General features: G+C 34.8%; 1 long non-coding RNA gene across 1 annotated transcript in view; it reads left to right on the top strand.

The window, feature by feature from the left end:
* The window catches only part of LOC121668603, a 30,214-nt gene extending 10,467 nt beyond the window's left edge, over positions 1–19,747 (top strand). Inside the window, exon 2 of the long non-coding RNA XR_006017484.1 lies at positions 15,234–19,747. This is a non-coding gene — a long non-coding RNA (uncharacterized LOC121668603). The remainder of the gene's footprint in view (positions 1–15,233) is intronic.
* Positions 19,748–21,035: the final 1,288 nt, after the last annotated feature.

The following is a 21,035-nucleotide window of genomic DNA, read 5'->3' as shown; positions in this document are numbered from 1 at the left end:
GCAGGTGCGAGGGCCCCGCTCCGCGCCCCGCGCTGGAGGGCGCCGGATGCCCCTCGCCGCGTGCGCCCCGCTGGCGGCGGCAGTATCCCCTCCGCGGGAGGTGCTCGGCTTTCCCAGCCAGGCTACCTGCCCTCGTTTGTCTGGGGCAGGGAGGTGGGGTTTGGAGTCTGGCTCTTACTATTTTCTTTTTTCCTCCTTTCCCCCCTCCCTTTCTTTCTTTTTTTTTTTTTTTTTTTTTCCCCTTTTCCCTTGCTGTGTCCTGATTGTCTGGAGTGGGATCTAGATGAGGGATCCCCCCTGGCGAAGTCACTCATGTGCTGCTGGCTGTGACACATGCTACGTGTGTCGCCTTTGCATGGTCCTGGTTGGGCCACATGCACTTAGCCTGCAGTTTAAGGATTTGCTTTCGTGTGTGTAGTGAGTACTGGAATAAAACAGGATTTCAAAGGGTACCAGTAGAGTTGACATTTCAGGCCTGCCCTGGGTTTTAAGTGAACCTTAACCAGAGGAAACAATTGTTCCAGGTTAAATGGCCCTAAACTTTCCTTTGTTTCATTAATTGGGATCTTCTGTTTGGTTCTTGTGACAATTCTTTTAAAGAAGACAGAGGAATAAATCTAATTCATTAATTTCTACCATACTGACTGAAACACTTTTGCTGTTTTACACATGGCTGGAGTTATGTTTAGACTTACTTCTTGTCTTTAGGTTACACACATGAAGTGAACAGAGGGGGCTTGATCCTGCCAGTCCCTTCTCGAGTGAGTAAACGTAGGTCTGTCCTGTTGTTAGAAACTCTCGCTACTGGGCCTCTGTTCTGTGTGAAGTCTGATAAAATGGCTTTAGCTGCTCCAGGCCCCCATAAGGCTACCCAAAACAAATGTTGTCATATAATTCTGATTTTCTAAAAGCATGCTATAGGTTTTTTTAGCTGAGCCTCTAATAATTGTAACTTTCTTCTTTGCTTAAATGTTCTTGAGGGAGGAATGACAGCTTTTACATTAAATGTTTCATAGTACTGACGGAGGCACAGATGGAAATTAGTATTTTTTATAGTTTCAGAGAAAATACAATGCACAAACAAGGCAAACAATATAATCCAGAAGTCTTATTAATTAAAATCCAATGTAGGAGTGTATATTTTACAAATATTTGCCTGGGAACTTGGACTCTTAAATTCTGTCAATATCTCCATCACCTCTGAAATTATTGCTCACCTATATCCACAGTGACCCCAAATTGTCAGAGAGAAAGCCTGCCAGTTGTAAATCCACACGGGGCTACAACAGGATTGCAATTTATTATAAAGCAGAAATGTTACTGAAGGCGAAATTGGTGCCTATTCCCAAGTCCACACCTGAAAGGAGCACACTTTCCAGAAATAAAGATGTTACAGAGGTTTGTTTAATATTTTTCATCATATTAGGTAGATTATATTTTTTCTGGATTCTTTTAAACCAACTGTGAATGTTTTTTAAAAAATTGTTTAAAAATAGCAGGGACAACTGAAATTCAGTGCCAACTGAAAAGATTCTATAATGTACTGTCATGCAGACTTTCTGCATGACAGTACACTATAGAATAGTCAAGATAGAGAGATACTTTTTCCTTTTTTTCCCAAAATGATCTAGCTTGGTATAATATTCTTGCTTCCCTCTGAAATGATGTTAATGGGTGCAAAAAATAGTCTTGATGTAATTTAAAAGAGGAAATGAAGGACTATTATAAAACTAAATTTAAAATTATGTCTTAATACTCTGGAAAACAAATACAGAATAGATGTATTTTGTCGGGAGATCTTATATACCATGTGGAAAGAGCTTATTTTAAACAAGTGTGTCTGTACATTCCTTCAGATAAAAGTGTGCACACTGTAGTTAGAGTCATAGGATGTTTGATCTATTGGTCTACTTATTTTTACCAGAAAATGTTTGTCATATGAAATATTCATAAATAAATTCCAAGAGCATCTGAAATTTATTCATAAAGATAAAGCAAATTTAGAAATCTTAAATGCTACTGATTATGAAGAAGTGTCTGTAAAACACCTAATTCCAAAAATAAAGTTATGACACTAAAAAGACGCCAACCTGCGTACACAATGTGGACAACTTTCCCCTTTCAATTAATTTCTAGTGTCAGAAGGAATAAAAATGAACACAGGAAAAGTATTTCATTCTTTTTCTCCTTAAACTCCTTTAAAATTATCTCTTCACAGAGCCGTACTTAGAAATTGAAAGTACCCTAGGAATCAGTATTTCCACCAAATAATTCTTTTGAAAATGAATATATGTGCCATTTTCCTTTGTTTTTTCAGTAGATAGTTGTGAGTATTGTCATCAGTAAAAAGGAAATAAAAACTAAAACTAAAACATGTTATGAGGCAATAAATGGATGCTTCTATATTTCCGCTAAAACATTTGTATTTTCTTTTAATAGGAAGCCTTCATAAATTATTAAATCACATTTGATCAGGTTAATAATGGAGTTAACTACCAGCAGGTAAAATGCTGTTTTCTGTGTAAGATTTATATGTGAGCCCCCCAGACACTTCTTATCTCTCTTCTACATTTTTTCTTGTTAACGTAACATTATTCAAACTTTTATTTTGAGAGTATTATAAAAGTAAGACATATGTGTCTGTGTGTTTGTATGCACCAACACACAGAAGCAACTGATATGTCCCTTTTTCACACAAAAATACTTGTGTATAGTTATATATTTAGAAGCATACAAAGGTCTGCTCAGTTTTTGGTTTTGGCACAGTAATTAAGGTGTCAGGATTCAGATATGCTTTAATGCTGAACTTTCAAAATTTAGCATTAGAGCTCCTGGTTCATCTACAACAGGATGGATACTGTGTTTATAGAGTTCATTTTTGACCTTACCTGAGTAAGTACTTTAAGTTAAAGTATGAGATGCACCTAGAGGGGTAATACATTGAGTTTAATAGGAAGACAGTTAATAACCTTTTTTCATCCTCATGCACTATCAATCATGGCTGTCACCAGTCTGCTGAATCAAAGCAAAAGTGTTCTTCACAGATGACTGATTAGAAACGCAAAATCACAAGATCCATCTTCATGGTCACTTTTATTATAGTCATTTTTAAACTGACAGCAACCTGCTCAGTTTCAGCAGACTGGGCATCACAAATAGTGTCACTCAGTGCAGCTAAGCATGAGAAGATGTTGGCTGGATTATACTTAAAAATAATTAGGCCCAAAGCCTTTTGTGGAAGCAAGAAAAAGGATTTTTGTGGTTCTAGCCCCATCTTTTCAACACCAGCAGTAGCCTACGATCTTACACAACTGGAAAATATTTTCATCCACTTCAAGTGAATAAATCAGTTTTGGTGGGCCTTGGATACTTTTTGGAAACAATACCTTTGTTGGTAAAGTGACCAATGAATTTCAATAGAAACACTCTTAAGCAGAGGCTTAACATTGCATACTGCTATTTGTACAGTGCTGTGATGAACTGTTGGTTTCCAGCCTTCTGAGGAATATTGCAAAAGCTAATTACCTTGTTAACTAGATTTGTTTCAATAACATTGTCTCTTGTTCAAATAAACCAGTGAACAGTTCAATGGTTTAAGGTTATTTATAAATTGAATGGGCTCCAGCAAATTTAAAATCAAAATCGTGTAGGCAAGAGAGAGAAGGAGAGAAAGGGAGAGAAGGAACACTGATACTACAAGTTGTGCTCTGTTCTCGTGTGTTTCCGGAATGCAGTGAAATCTAATGTAAGTAAAGGTATTAAGTAATGCTGAAAAATGAAAGCTGGTTCGTTTGGAGGTTTTTTGTTTGGTTGGTTTTTGGTTTTTTTTTAGAAATATAAATTGCATAAATTGCTATTGCCTCTAAAGAGTGCTTTTCTTATGTGAAAACTGTAGGATTGGTTCCTTAATGTAAATAAAATCCTTTCCCTCTACTTAATGCTGCTTAACATGAGTAAGAAAATAATGGATTCTGATTTGGAATTTTGATTCAAGGACTGATGGAGTGAGAAGACAGCCAAGACTAATTTTTAAATTAGGTGGAAGCTAAATAGGCCTCCCTCAAAACTCTTCAAAATCTTTACCGGTTTTCAAAATTTAAATTCCACTTCATCTTATGAACACAAAATAACATATTGCACCAGCTGAGCATCGTTTTAGAATTATCTTTAGAAGTGCGGTGAAATGGTGCATCTGGTTTGCCACTTAACTTTAACCCCCAAAAGGTAGTCTGAATAGTAAGCCTGAATTGTGTAGCTGTGATTCCTTTAATACAGCTCATAGGACTCTAAGCTCTGTATATCTAAAACTTTCCTTTAAAACACATTTGGAAACTACAAGTGACTTCAGTGGGCTGCAGTATTGGACCTCTCTTGCAGCGCCCCTTCCCATCCTTCTCTGTCAAACTGGAGGGCAGGACTTTGGTCAAGTAGGGCTCTTCCAAAAGGAAATGCTCTTCATTTCCACCCTCAGACCTCATGCTTGCTTTTAGCACTAGGCCATAAACACACACACAAAGTCACACACTCAGTGGTGATGACGTTTGCTTACACAAGCATGCAAACACACACAAAGAACATGCTACATGTATGTTAACACTGGCACACAGTCACTGCTTCCTGTATAGTTATGCTGAAACATATATACCAAGCTAATCATGTCAGGAGAATATCTTTATTTAAGGTATCTTTAATAGTTTTGTAATATTTCCATGTACTAAATAACCATGAGACTGAAGAAGGAAAGCAGGAAGCAAAGTAGTCAGCTGTATGTCCAGTTGAGATTCACATGCTCTGTAAACAGTTTGATTCCCCTCTTTCCCCCAGTTAATGCTTATCTTAAGGATATAATTAGCATTGATAATATGGTCCCATGTAGAGACTCCATGTTTGTTGAAGTGGTTTTAACATGCATCTCTATTTTCTGATGAAAAATTGATACACTAATGCTGACTGACATCTGTCTAAAAATCAGAGGCTAAGTATGACTGAATTTAAGTTTCTGAGCATTAATCAAACCTAATCAAGCAAATTAACTAGCAATGTCACTGATAAATAATAGAATCATATTTTAATAATTATGCTTTTGGGGGGAAGACAAATTTTTTTCTCCATTAGATATTTTAAATAGTATATTCTAGACATAAATGGCTAAACAAAGTTGACTGTAAATTATTCCTGTGGACTTTCCTGTGTAGTAAGAACATATTTTAAAGAAATCCTGAGATCTGCAAGTATAACTATCTGCATTAAAGATAAAATAGCACATTTGTTTGGGCTACAAATGCTTTCTAGTTTCAGGTAGAAAAGTTGCTCTTTCTCCTAAATATTAAATAATACTAATCTACTTCCTAAGTTTGTTTTTTACCCAGTTACCATTTTAAGACACTAAGGCAAAGGTGATCACTATAGCTTAACTTAAGCACATAGTAAATCCATGCATCTCTAAAAATGAGCGTAAAAGAATAAGGAATGGTAAGAAATTTTGTGGGGTTTTTTCCTGTCACGATGAAAGGACGCACAGGTAATAATCATGAAAATATTTTTATTACCTTAAGAAAATAGCTACATCAACCTGACTCTCTAAACTTTCAGACTGCATATGTTGTTTTAGTCTGTATGCTGCATCTTCCCCAGAATGTATTGTTAATTTTGTGCTTGTTTCCTGCCACTACACTTACTTATCCAGAATATTTACTACATATTAGTATGTAGCATAGAGTTAAATTTAATAGGGGCAGATTTTTAGAAATCATCTTTGCATTAACTATTTTTCCAACTACAATTCTATCTATCAATCCTTATAAGACATGACTGAAGTAAGTACTAAAATACTAATGAGGAAATGTTACAATAAAACTATTATAACATGTTTAAGTACTGAATGCATATAAATATTTTTTAAGATTTACCAAGATGCAATTCATATAATAAATAAGTAAAAGAATTTGCATCTACTTTAGTGATTACTAATGTAATTGGTGGGAAAAAATACTTAATTGGCAGGTACATGCATGGAAGACAGCAGCTGAAGTACAGCATAACTTTTATCTTAAATAAGCAGATCTACCAAAGTAAATAGGCCAAACAGTATCTGGAAGGTTTCTCTTTCCAAGTGCACTTATCATAAACATATATAGACCCATGAAAAGTTCCCCTCAAATCCTCTAACAGCAAAGAAGAGCACTGCAGACAAGAACACTAGGAATTCTTATACCACACCTGCGTTTTTGCTGCCTGAATATGCAGCTATTTCAGTCCTTGCTGCTTTTAAATTTTTTTTCTCTTTGGTTTCTGAAATGTTCCTTGTAGAAACTTAGAAGGGGGAAAAAGCTTTTCTATGAGCATCAGGTTGCAATAAATGTGTGTATGTGAGAGAGTGTGTGTGCATACAAAGATGTATCAGGAAGACCACTCTGGTCATCTCTCAGCATCTGTTTCCTACCTGGGGTTCAGAAACTCACCTACCACTCACTGACCTTTAAAGGGAAAAGAGCAGGGAGCAGAGGTCATGCAAAACATTTCTATTTGTATATTCAAATTACCAGTATTTAGAATAAAGATCTTGTCCGATATCAATATTCCCAGTTGCTCCCTAGGCAGATAATTTTTACCTTCTCTCAAAAGGTATCGGTATCGGTACCTCTGTGTATCAGTAAGTCCAGATGACTGCTCATCAGGACTTCTGCATTTTTCCTCTGTGTTTTCTAAAATATCAACCACATATTATGAAGTGGGGATTTCCGTTTTGTTGTCTTTTTATTGGTCTTTTTTTTTTTTTTTTGTCTTATGCTCCTGGACTTCTTTTTATTTTCTGCCTCTTGCAAAATATAATAGCCACAAATCATTGCAGGTTGTCTTTGAATTTATGCTTTATAAGAGCAACACTTTATAGGAAAGACGTAAATATTTCTTTGCCAAATAAGCCAAAACCAAGTATTTTTCTTCCAACAATTAGAAACAATACCTATTTTTTATCCTGCTGCTGAAGGATGCACATAGAAACTTTAATATAAACATCATGGATATGCCAATTATATATTAGATACACTAAAACAAGTGTGTCTAATACAGATTGAAAACAAGAGAAGAGCTATCTTATTTCTCAAGTAACAGATTTAGGGATAAGCACATATACTTTATTTTTCTTCTCTCTTTTATATGTAGTCTAAATCACAGTTTAGATCATAGATCATAGTCTGGTAGGCTAAAAGGAAAAGATTATTTTTGTATAAATGTCCAACTAGGATTTTGGAACCCTGCTGTGGAATGTAAAAGGGGTAAAAAATCCCCCAAATTTCTTTCGCTACGGTAGCGATTTTTTTTTTTTTTTAATATTTGATCTTTCTTTGTAGCTGTATTTAGGCCCTGTTTTCATTTTTGTAAGGCACTTGGTTTTCCTTTTTTGTAAGCTGTTCTCCCATAGTGCATCTTAGTTTAATTCATTCTTAGCAAAAGAAACACCCAGGTTCAATCTGGAGACCTCCTTCCAACATAATTTAGCTAGACCTTTTCTTAGTAAAGGTTTTCTGGTTTTCATTTTCACTTCATATTCTCAAATAAAAGATCCTTTGTTGTCTACCATTTGATTGGACTTAATGAAAAACACTCCATTTTAACTTAACAGTATTTCCCTTTGAATTTATTATATTTAAGAACACTGTCAAAAATCAAGCATTTAATCTCAGGTTTTTATACTTAAAATTATATTACTAGCATATGGTTCAATGAGGTGATGTAGAAAATATATTGAATAGATTTCAAAAAGAAAAGTGAAAAACTAGCCTCATTTTAATATGAAACTAAATACTATGGCTAATGTGCAGATTGGGTATGGTAGTTGACTTTAAAGACTAACATGTGACAGGGTGCCAACAGCTGAATTGTGCAGTATTGACTAAATGAGGTTCACTGATTTGTATTGAGGCTAATATCTTCTTTAAACAATTCCGTGTAAATTGTGCGTATAAAGTCATTGGAAGCTATTTCTCAGGACAGCCTCACTGGCTAGCTACCTGCTGGAGTGAGGAAGATAATCAATAGAAAGAAATAGAGCTGAGCATGAGACTAGGAAGGTTCAGAGCAGTTAGTGCTGATAAAAGTAGATGATGTCAATATTTGGGAATAACACAACTCTAGGATAACAGACAAAAGAGAAGTGCATATGTTGTAGAGTGTTCAAACAGGGGCAGAATTAATGCATAAGTGGCAGATGTTGCCCCAGGCTGCAAAAAGACATTATTTATTCCAGGTATTGTTAAATTCCTAGCAATACACCACTGCTCAATATAGTATATTAAAATTATATCTAGCAATGAGAGAGCTAGAATACCTTTTACATGAGTTGAAATTCTCAGATATAAAGAAGCTGATGCACTCTGCTGTTACAGAGCATTTTCCACACGTCTCCTTTACCTCATAAAGAAGAGCCTCTGTCAGAAGAGTCCTGCAAAAACAGTGCTCAGTGCTCTCTAATTAAATGAATATTTAGAACCAAGATTTAAAAGAGTAACAAGACCAAAATGTAATGGCATAGTTTACCAGAAATCAATTCTTTGCTTGTAAAGATGTTGACATCCTTGAGTCCACCCTCTTCCCCCTCCCTTTTTTTTTTGTGTTTAAGGATTATTAAAACAAAAAATTCCCAATGCTCATTCAAATTTATAATATGGTGAATGTTTTTAGCTATGGTGTCTTCATTGGTAGTGAAGTATTGGTATATTTTTGCTAATTTAATAGTAGAAATCAGTTTTCCTCTTGCTGTCAGGCGATGAATTTTTGTTCTTCTATGCTGATCTCTCTGTTGATGTATTATGACATAGTCTGTCAACATGAACAGATACGTGAAAGGGAGATTGGGTGACTGAGACATGCAACCTGAATATGGCTCCTCTTCAATTTTAAGTGTACTATCATGTTTGGATACAGTCAGTAGAAACGTATGATTTTTTTGTCCTCTAAAGAAAGCTATTATTTTGAGGTAATTTAAGCAAAAGCAAAACAGGTGGAGTGTGACAAGGTCCTAAAAGCAGAATGAATGAGGTAACTCCAAAACATATGCATGCGAGCTTAAAAAACTTTCACTTCTAAGTTACAGCCCTTTAAAACTAGCATTTGCAAAACACAAAAGTTTTTGTGTAAGAAGAACCAGTCCAGGCTTATCTGATTATTAAATATTGCTATCTTTTCTTAAAAAAAATTAAATAATTCCCCAAGCTTTACATGGTTTGTTGTCACAGATGTTTTTATTGTTTGGTGTTAGATATCTGGATTACATCAAGTAGGTGATTACTATGTCAGCTAAAAAGGTCAAGTTCCATACTTTTTATTTCAAACCATCATAAAGAAACCTTTCTATAATGACACACTTGTCTATACTGTAGATCTCCCTCTGCTCGATTTAAAAAAAAGCTTTTATCAGACACATTGCTTAACATGAGAGAATTTCATAGTTTGATAGTTAATAAAGCATCTATATTCATACTTAAGAGAAATACCTGTGTACTGAAATAATTAATTTTTTTCAAAGCAAACTTCTTATTAAAAGATCGTATTTTATCACTAAATATACAATTATTGCAATAGAAGTTGTTATTATTAGAGTGATGTGCCATAAAAAGCTTCTTAGACTTTTTTTTCAGGTTGCTATTCTTTAGCTGTCAGATGTGGCATCATTCCATCCTAAAATTACAAGAATTCATAAGGTTGCTCTCTAATACTTAACTCTAAAGAAATCTTCATTTCAAATAAGCATGCATTTTGATTTGGGACATCGTCAAAAATATTTAAAGATATATACATCAACTAATTTGTTAATCTTGTGCCATTTTTAACATTTGTCACACATATAGACCAGGAAATTGGCTCCATCTCATTCTAGCTCTGTGTTGAATTAAAAACCTCTACTGCAAAGAAGAGCATGATGTGGGGAAAGAATAAATTTAGTTCTTTCCTTAGTAATGCACATATATTTCCATACATTTCACATCCTAAGGGAGCCTGTGAACGCATTCAATAAATACAAAACTGTAATTCCAGGAAAAGGGAATTTTATATTATAAATTTCGCATAGTACTTTGTTCTTAAAAGATCCGAAATTAAAAATGTCATTATGTTTTTTATTCTTTTATAAAATACAGGATATAGAAAAAAAAGGGAAGACATTGAATTTTAGGGTCATCAGTATTTCTGAGGGTATTAGGTGACTTAGAACAAAAAAATATATATTCTACAATGGAACTTGTAAATTAAGAAAATTGTGTCCAGCCCAACTAGTTCTACCTTACATATACTGAAATCAAAATCATATATGTAAGCATTTGTATCAAACGATTGCCTATCTTCACCTTATATATTAAGGTCAGTGAAAAGAGCAGTTTATGGATAAAGGGCAATAATAAAGAGGTAGCCTTTAAACATGATTAGTTGGTGTCTATTAAAGATGTGTTAAAATGAAATATATACTGCAGGTGAAGGAAATTACTAACTCCTCTTAGGATGATGGACTTGCTATATGTGTATTTCACTATACCTTTAAAATATTTGTGAATTTGACTGCATTCTGAGGAGACAGAGCAATGTGGTAGATTTATGAGGGTCTGACGGAAACAGGGCTAGGAAAGATTATGGCATACTTGTTTAGAAAAACTGAGAACTGAAGGTTCCTGATTTACACTGACATATATCTAGATGAAACTATAGTTTGCAAATTGCCTAGAGGAGTTATCTTTTATTAAGTGTTTGATGGGTACAGAAATGTACATATCTATTCTATAACAGTCTAGGAATACTGATACAATATTTGCAAAAAAATTTTTAATGTTCTTGGATTTTCTTAAATATTTTCATTTTTATGGTCACCTCACCCAACCCTGTGCTGAGCGCCTGTGCCTGCCTAACAAGCCATATGCTTAGAGTTTTGTTGCATTATTTTGAATTCTTGGGATAGCATTGTGCTGAAATGTTCTCTGCACTGCAGGACTAGGAGAGATCAAACCACAGCTTAGGTGCTTTTTACCTTTTTCAACAGCTTACCAACATATTTGACACTTTCTGCATCTTAATAGTTAGAAAAAGGTGTTAAAATCCCCAACATTCACAATTAATGCATTTCCAAAGGCTTTCAAGTTTGCGACTACATTGTGATGCCATTACATATGTTTCATTTGAAATTAGACAAGGAATAACAAAGCGTGCAGTTTTACCAAGCACTGCAAAGAAACCCTGAAAGACTGGTAAGTTTTCTACTCAGATCAAATTTCCTTGTTTTATTCTGACTGATACACGGTAGATGACTTGTCTAGGAGGAGGTGGGGGGCAGGTTTGCTTTGCACTATAATTTCTGGTACATTAACTTCCTTTTTCTTGAGGAGATGTTACTTTTTAATCTTATTTTAAATCTTTATTATCATAGGAAAAATGTGTATTAGTACAATCCTACTTTCATAATTCATATTTTATTAATGCAATTAAAATTGGTATTTACTGATGCTTTAGCAACAAAATTATGAATTTAATATCAATTTAACAATGGATGATGCTATGCATTCTAGTTCTGTCAGCATTTTTTCAAGCCAGGTGAATGCATTATACAAATATTCGGCAATATTTTACATAATAATCTACCTATTAAATGGGAAGCTTTTTCAGGCTTGTGTGTGCAGTTGGTCACCGATTATATATAAAAAGTTTTTTTCCACAAAGATGTGGAAACAGGATTAAAATATTTTAAAGATTTCACAGGCTTCTAATAATGACATAATAAGCACTATCTGTTAGTGTAAGCTTTTGATCAGCAACAGAGAAAACAAAGTTTATGATCAGACAACTATTTATGCTTTCATTATGCAAATATGTTCAGTGCATTGATAGCTTTAACAAAAATTTTCTGAGTCATAGCATTATATGAAGAGCTGTACATTTGTGATAAGGAACATGAACTGACCCATTTTCATCAGAAACTTGCATAGTTTTCTTAAATCATTAACTTATCAGATCTGGGCAGGGATGTCTGGATCTTTCTGGATGTTTGGATAGTTCCTAGCATAATATAATATGTAGTGGAATATAAGGAAATAATTGGCGCTTGTTAGTTATAAGCAGCACTTGTTAGCATAGGCTTTCTAGCATGCCAACAAGCAATTAACCTCAGCATCAGTCAATCACCTTTTCCTAGTTAACTCGCATTACACTTTGAGGACAGCTGCCATCTTCTTGTGGAAAAATACATGTAACTATGCCCCTGACTGTCATGTGAGTTTTAGACCAGTGTAACTTTATTCTATCCAAAAGAGTTAGAGCTTTCTAAACAGTAGGGTAATCAAGAAAATTATTTTTCTTCCATGGCTGTAAATTAGGAGTAAGTGCACCTAATTCATTGGAGCTGCATCTGCTTAAAAGTGTGGCATTGAAATTGGAATCAATCTTTTTTTTCTGTACCTAAGAGGTGAAAGTGTAGAAGTGTACATAAGTCAATCAATGCAATGATGTTGCTTAGCAATGTAAATGCAAAAGAGTAGATTGCTGATGCCAAGAAATTTGCACCCACGTATTGCACCTGTCAGTGAATGGGAGGTTGCATTGCAACTGCACTGCAGTGTGGAATTAATGCCCTAATTAGACTTCTTCATCTCTATTAGGTATGCCTGACAAGACAATATGGTGAGGTTATTTATCAGCTCATCATTTCTATGGGTGGCAGGAGTAACTGATTTTGTTATTTTTTACTCTTTTTGTTTGGTTGGTTTTTTTTAAGACACAGCAAATACTTTAAATCCATTTTTGATAGGAATAGATGACCAGAAGAGAGTTTATGTGTGTTATTTGTGTAGAAGAGGGAGGTTGATGGTGGGTTAATAAAACTGTTTTTTCCCATTTCCCTACATGTAAGAGTGATTTTCTTGGAAGAAAAGTATGGAAGAACTGAACTGTGATTTAAAGCACATCATTTTATTTCAATAGCAGGAAGCAACTTCCATAAATGACAACTTTTTTTCTTTTGATAACTCCAGTGAAATACAGAGATGACACCTGTATGAAGCATTATTTTTAGAAAGAGGGACTGGGACATTTCTTCTCCCTTGACTATCAAAATGACATATAAATATCATTTCTTTTACTTTTTCTGTGAGTTTTGTGACTTGTGCCTTGGTGTGTGACTGCGATGTGCATTTTTTGTTGACAGATGTGAATAAGGTATAGAGAGTACTAAATAAAAGTGTGCTTGGTCCAAATAGGCAGCAATATGCAGCACAACTTAAGGGAAAACAAAAAAAAAACCTGAACCAAACCCAAAACCCCAACCAATCACAAAAACTCCCCCCCCAAAAACCAAACCAAACCAACCAACCAACAAAAAACAACAACAACAGCAACAAAATCACAACACAAAAAATCCCCCCCAAAAACCAAACCAAACCAAACCAAACCGAACCAAACCAAACCAAACCAAACCAACAAAAAAACAAAACAGAAAGAAAAAGGTGGATTCACTGTAAACTTATTTCTTCCTGGTCGGTACATTAGGGAACAAACTGAACAACATGGACTATTTTTCCAATGAGTGACGAAAACAAAAGAAGGAGAGAGTTGATGCCTGTAAGGTATTTTAACACTGTTCTTAAGAGTTTTACGTATTCAATTCTGAATAAATCTTTCAATTATGAATTGCTGTCTATCCAGCTCAGGTGAGGAAACCATAGAATAGGAGTTCCTTTTTTTGTTACAGAAGTTTAGTTATTGTTGCTTAACATTTTCCATGTTTTGCTGACAGAAATTCTTTGGGGAATGTTTAAAGAATGGACTCTTCAATGGATTTCTTTGGGGTATTCTTTTCAAATCGTCCCTGTGGAAATCATCCTGAGGCATATTTGGATCTTAAGTCACTTTATACTGTATTAAGTCACCCTGAAAGGTTCCTACTAGTAGCTGGGAATTACCTTAGTGATACTAGTCGCTTTTCAAATATAAAATCATCTGTTGGTGAAACAGTCCTATGATAGTAAAATGTAACTAGGTTTAACTTGATTCTTGATAATATGTTTTCTTCTAGCTATAGCTATATGTAGCTATAACTACAACTTTAATCTTGCCCTAAGCTTCTGATCACTTTTCTTGGTACCAGAATTTACATTCCCAGAGCAATCCCCACCCCCTCTGCTGAGTTACCTATTTAAATTAGTTGGGTACACCCTGGCTGAGTTGAGTAAAGAAGTGGCTCCACAAGCAGCTTCACCTGCAGCTCTGAAGGAGCAGTAATCTTTGTCTGGGGCGTGACATTTAGCTAGAACAGACTGAAACTACTTCCTTTGGTAGCTGGCAGTGTTATGGTCAGAAAGCATAGTCAGGCTATACTTATATGAAGTACTAACTCGTGCCAATGCAGAAATATAAGATACTGCAGAATCAGGATACAACTTTTTCAAATGTTACGTAAAATTCATGGTGCAACCCTGGTACCATAGGAAGCTATAGGAAGCTATCTTTTGTGTGCAACTATTATATGCCTCAGGAGAGCAAAATGTTTTGGACTATATTTCTGCTTAAACTATTAAGCACACTACTGGAAAAATTCTTAACAGGAAACTGGATTATTTGGATTAAATTATGATAATTATTTAAGAACATGAAGAAATGTGAGGGGAAGTAGAACCATGTGAAGCAGAAGGAAGTGTCGTCACTGGTAAAAATGAGGTGAGAAAATGTTATATTTTGGTAATAAAACATGTTTCCTGGTAGTACTTTTGCTGAAGTCAGCATTATGAAGCAGACCTATGATGATCATTAGTTATGTAAACTCATAATCCAAACTCATATGTGTTGCAAGCCTGGAAAATTTGTTAACTTTGTCTTTTTAGACTAACTGGTGATTTTACTCATATTTAAAATGATAGATACAGGGAGAATAGGACAATTCTTTCTTTGTTGTGCCTCAATAACTGCCCGATTGCCTTTTTGCTCAGTGAGTTAGAGAATCTTTTTGGCCATGTAACTTGTCTCTTCAGTATGTTCATGTAGTGCAGTAGTTTTTCCTCTTGGTTATTAAGACCAGCCATAAAAATCCATTTTAAATGGTGACTTAAGAAATATATCCTTGTCAATAAACATGAATTTGTAGCCTTAGTCATCTTTGATGATTAAAATATATGTTTGCAAAACATAAAATGGTATTAATTATTCAGTCTAAGTGCTCTATTCTGATACTTTTTTAGTACTTACACCACATTTTCTTTTCCTAGGTATCTTTTTAGTGCTGAAATGGACACACTAATTGTGAACCATGTGGTAAGGAGCTCCTTCTAAAACATGCAGTAGCATATTTACCGGAATTTAACAGGCTGTGTACTTTAAAGCTTCTCTTGCCTGTAATCATGTGAAAAAACCTTGCAAGTCACATTACCAGCTCGAGATCCAGCACAGCACATCACAGCAGCATTGAAACAGCCCCTGCCACTAGGCAAGGGACAGAAAGGAGATGGTGACCTGCAACAGGATGAGAGACCTTGCCTACCAGGATTTGCTCACGGTTATGCTTCTGGCAACTAACATTTCCATTTTACTCAAAGCTTCTACATCTGTGTCATCAGAAAAAGCCCCATGAGTGGTGGCAGAGCAAACTGTAGCCTTCATTTTCAAGTTCGAAAAGAAAAAATTATTTACATGTCTAAATCCTGGAACCGGCTGTTCAGAGGTCACTCTTTGTTGCCCACTGCTATAAACCATTAAGGCTTCCGAAAGCTGTGAAAGAAATGGGACATAGTCTAGGGCAGAAAAGTCTTATTGCTTTAAATTTGTTTAAATTCTATTTCATTGTATTATATGATTTTTTTCCTACCAGAGGAACATGGAAGATGGGATGTTTCTGTCGTTGCTTACAATGAATGACTACATAAAGTGTCTGTCAGAGCTTGCAGGACACATCTTTGACCCTTCTTAAGATTGTTTTAAACTGAAGGAGATTATCTTTTAATTCATTACGATCACAGACTATTTATTAAGGAAAATTATTGATTCATGCAATGAATTTTACTGTTTTATCACCCTTCCAACTCAGTATTTATTTATCTTTTTGGATACAAATGTAAGTAAATGTTTAACTATGTTGAATGTCTTGCACTGTCTTTTTTTTCCTTTCCTGGTTTAGACATGTTTTCCTGAATCAAGCCCTTGAATTTAGTGACAATTAGTACAATTTCCAGACACATCAGTAAGAGTTTCTGTACCAAGTGAGAGAATGTAGATGTTAAGGGGAAGCACAAGTAATGACTTTTTTTTTCCATTCACAAAGGAAGCACTAAGACATCAAGGTTATTCAACAGAAATGAATAAATGCAGCCTGGAAAGTTATTATTTTTCCAAACTACAAGAGGATCTCTGAAATAATAAAGATAATATAAACAAAAAAAAACTAGAGAAATTGTCTAATTTTCTTAAAAAATAATGGGAAACAAAAAAAGACTTTTCACAGTGAAGAAAGTCTTCAGGCAGGGGAAAAAAAATATTTGTTTGACAGATTGCTTAGGGTAGCTTGAAAGAATCATCCAGGGCCTGTTCTTTGCTGCTACTTCAGAAGTGTGTTGGGCATTTAATCGTAGTTGCCCTATCTGCAAACAGAAGATGATAATGCCCACTTTTTTCTAGTGTAGTGCAGTGCGGTCTCTAGAAGTTTCACAATGAAAGAGAAAGGTGTTTCATAGTGTATTTAAAATTGCCTATTGGACCTCATGATTTTAAAATAAAAGTTTGAACTACACATCCTGAAAGAGGTGGTTCTCTAAGGCAGTGAAGGCAAAGTTTAAACGCGGTGTTTATTGGATTTGCTTTGTTTTTTGTTGTTTTTTTTTTTTAACTGTTTAATGGACAGATTTTTGGTATCATCCCTGGAACATGCAGGTCTCTGGAGCCTGAGAGAAAGGAGGGTTGCTGTGAATAAAAAAGCCTCTTTTAGGAGATCCCATCATTATCAGAATTCTGTCATCCTCACAAAAACTTGAAATTAGTATGGCCCATGTCTTTATTTCAGCTACTGAACTTTCAGCAACATTTTGTCTGGCTAACATCTTAAATGCCATGTCTTTCCCATTAGATAAGAAGGCTGGTTTAATTATTATTTCTTGACAGAACAAAATAAAAAAAGAAAAAGAGACTTGTGTTGTGAATCTCCTGTAGAGAATTTTGGTGACAGAAAAGAACTGTTGCTATATGGCTGTGCATATTTTATGATACAGGAAAGGAAATTAACAGGAAATTAGTGGAACCTGTAGAAAACCTATATAAATATAAAATACAACAAGCCAATAGCCTCTCCACGGTTTATTCTGGCAGTACTAATCACATTTATTCTGACAACGGGCAAGGAGCGTGCTGAGGGTGGTGTGTCTCCTGACCCCTGCCCCATGTTGCCAGCCTTTAGCTCTGCTCAAGTGTGGCTGGTTGTCACCACAGAGCTATGCAATGGGACTGTGAAGAAGATTTGTCCTCTGGCATATCCTGTACCTTGACCCTGAGTGTAGCTCTGTGCTCTTGCAAACAGTCTTGAAATGTGTTCTGGCCTGGAACAAGGGCCCAAGTTTATAAGGCTAGAGACATAAAAAACCCCATAATTTGATTCCTGTCTGAAGCTTTCAGCATCTAGGGTAGGAAAGAAAATTAACAAACCAGATACAGAATTAAGATGTTTTAACATAATATCAAAAGTGGGAATGCAACATTTTTCTCTTTAGGTTATCAGTGAAGGGGCAATAGTGTCTGTTACCTGCATTTTTGCCAGTGGTAGGTGCCAGCTCACAGCTGAAGCACAGGTCTATGAAATGGTTGTCATATACCACTGACATGCTCACGAGATGCCATCAAATGTATCAGGCTCTATTATAAAAGAAGAAACCATAATTACTATATGATAAAAATGGATATGTTATAATTGTTGGTAAATTAAAGACTCAAATAGAGACAAACACTTGATAACAATTTGTTATCTGTCTTTAATTAAACCCAGAGTGATTTAAATAAATAGGAGCATCTTTGGGGCTTATGTTTTAATTGTGAAAATGACTAACTTGTGTATGTTTTTATTTCAAGTAACTTTAACTGCAATACTTGCATAAGTTCAAGAAGCAGAATTTCATTACATCTGGTGATTATTTACTTTCATTAACAGTTAGAAAACACAGAATTAAAAAATTACTGAAAACTTGATTGAACATAATAGAGAAATTTAGGTGAATAATGTGTCTATATGGAACCTGAAAATTTCAACATGAATAAAAATAAAATAAAAAATAAATAGAGAAAACAGTCATGGAGCTACAAATGTGATTTCCTACTATTCCAGCCGGTTTATATATCAAGAGTAGATGTATATAAACTGCTTTTGAAGATATTTTCAATTTTTTGAAATTAATATATGTGCTACTGAGATTGAAGCTGTTTACTTTCAATTCACTGTGAATCTCTAAACCAGGTTAAATACACAAGGAGACCTAGTATGTTAATTCAGGGATAAAAACATGTTTCCAATTGGTCATATCAGGTCTGGCAGTAAAACATTTTCAGACTTAAGGAGATGCATGACTCACCTGAGGATGAGGTATGTTAAATAATTTACAAGTTGGACACTTTCCAAATCATGAGTTCTATCATTCTGATATCCTTAAAACCCACTAAATTGACTTGCAGTCCACTACCCTCTAGCAGAGAATTACTCAGAAGCCTCATTAGATCAACAGCAAGCCTATAAGTGTACTTCTTTACAATGTGACATGACCATCCTGTCTCCTGTCTTAGACATGAAAACATCATAATAATAATAATAATAATAATAATAATAATAATATTGAATTACCAGTATCTAATTTAATAAATAAAAGGTTTTAATAATTTGGTATGTATCTAATATACTGAAATTCAGAATTATTAATGCTGGCCCAAAATATCAGATTGTGTCACAAAAAAGTGATTTTGCTGTATCGTTACAGATGTTCAGACTATGCAAACAACAGGTTGCTATACTTTTAAAACTCCAGTGGTACAAGAATGTGCACATGTGCACAGCAGATCACTGGTTATTGCAGTAAAGGCACTCTCTGCTTCTGCTATATATTTTCCCAACTGATATGCTCTTTTTTTTTTTTTTTTGAGGTTGTCATATGGTATAACACTTTTACTAGTTGACTCCTCCCACTTTTCTTCAAACCACATCCTGATTTTTGGCCTCAGAAACTAAACATATGCACAACTTGCAGAACAACACATGATATTGTTTCTGTATAACATCATACCAGCTGGGATATAAATTCTTACAGACAATTTTATGTGAATGAAAAATACCTACATTAAGACATTTTCCATAGTTATGCAATACATACCACAGTAGAGCATATGGTTTAGAGTCAGAGATCCTCACTTAGAAATAAAACAAAAGTCTCAAGTCATGCCACAGATCTTCAGACAATATATATAATTTTGAATAGACCATTCTAATTTGTCTCTATTTTATTTCTTACTTCTTCTATTCTGTTTTGTATTTCTGAAATCCAACCGCTGCTAGTTTGTGGGCATGGACCTTTAAATTTTATCAATTTCATTTATTTGGTATCAAGTCCAATAAAATTATTATTTAACTAAGGAAAAGGTAATTTATGATGAAATTTTAACTTGTATCATGATTTGAAGATATGCCAGTAGGCATGATTCATCATTTTTGGGTAATATATTTCACCTTCATTTTCATTAGTAAAAACTAATTTGTTTCTGATTTTTCAGTGTTCAGCTTATTTATTTATTTATTTATTTGGGGTGATGGTGGGAGTAGTTGGGTGTGTTGTTACAGTCCCCTTCAGGATAAAGAATCTGCATATGAGGGTTTTCTCCCATAATCTATAACCTTTAATCAAGTAATACTCAACCCTCCTTTTTGATAATCAAAGACATTGAGTTTATGCTTTTACAGCAAATAATTTTCTTCTGCTCTCAAATTAATTTTAAATGCAATTTTGTGAAGTCTCCATTTCTTTTTCCACCATTCTCATCAAAATATGGACAACAGATCTGTGGAATTTATTCCAACAGCTGCGTCAGGATTCGAGGATTACATTCTGTGTTCATGCAGCTTCATGGTGGGAGCTCATGCTGAGTTGCTGGTCCCATAAATCCTTGTAGAGTTGAGGCATTCCATGTCACTGTATCCCATTTTTGGGGTATTTTTGGGGGGTGAAATCTATTTGTATTATATTTAACTATGCGTTTATCTCTCCTAAAATGCTCATTTCTTGCAATGGGCCTAGCTGATAAAGAGATCTCCTCTTCCTTGGTTTCATGATTCTGTACTCACTGAGAAATCTTTCTGTCATCCTCAGATCCTCAGCATGGTAATTTGTATTTGCACCTCTGGATCACTGCTGGGAATACTGAATAGCACTGGGCCTAGTACAGATGCCTGCTGGAAACAATTTGAAACAATTCAATATTAATTTTCTTTTTAAAGTGTCTTTTGATGATCTGCTGGCCAGATCTTGATTGAAATTTTGTACATTGATACTGTGTAGCAGATCTTTTATTTTCTTAATAAAATTATCATGCAGCATTTACAAAATTTTATTATGCATTTCTCAATTAAACAAAGAGAAGTAAAGAATCCCATGGACAGGTGAAAAAAATCTGTTGACCGCATAACAGAAAAAACACTCAGGATTAATATTCTTCAATTTTCTCTGCTCATGTAACTTCCTTTCAAAACATTTCATATATAAATAGTACTGTTCATCTTTCAGAACTGGCGGCCTGACATACCTATCTCAAAATGTGCAGGGGCTTTCTGAATTTATTGAAACTACCTCTGAGAAGCTTACAGAACTGATGCCAGACACTGGTGTATGCACTTTCTTCAGTTGTATTTAAGATGTTTTGCTAACAGTTTATCTCTCAGATTGGACAATGTATGCTTTACAATTTGCCACAAACCCCAACTTAATAAAATGGAAGAAATATTCTTAGATAATTCTTAATTCACCTTTTGGCAGACATATCTTGTTTTCATTTCTGTC

The sequence above is a fragment of the Corvus kubaryi genome, unplaced genomic scaffold (assembly GCF_017639235.1).
Source record: "Corvus kubaryi isolate FWS band 111438036 unplaced genomic scaffold, C.kubaryi_AGA036_p1.0 37385, whole genome shotgun sequence".
In the NCBI taxonomy this organism is placed as follows: Eukaryota; Metazoa; Chordata; class Aves; order Passeriformes; family Corvidae; genus Corvus; species Corvus kubaryi.
This window is presented reverse-complemented; position numbering and strand designations above follow the sequence as displayed.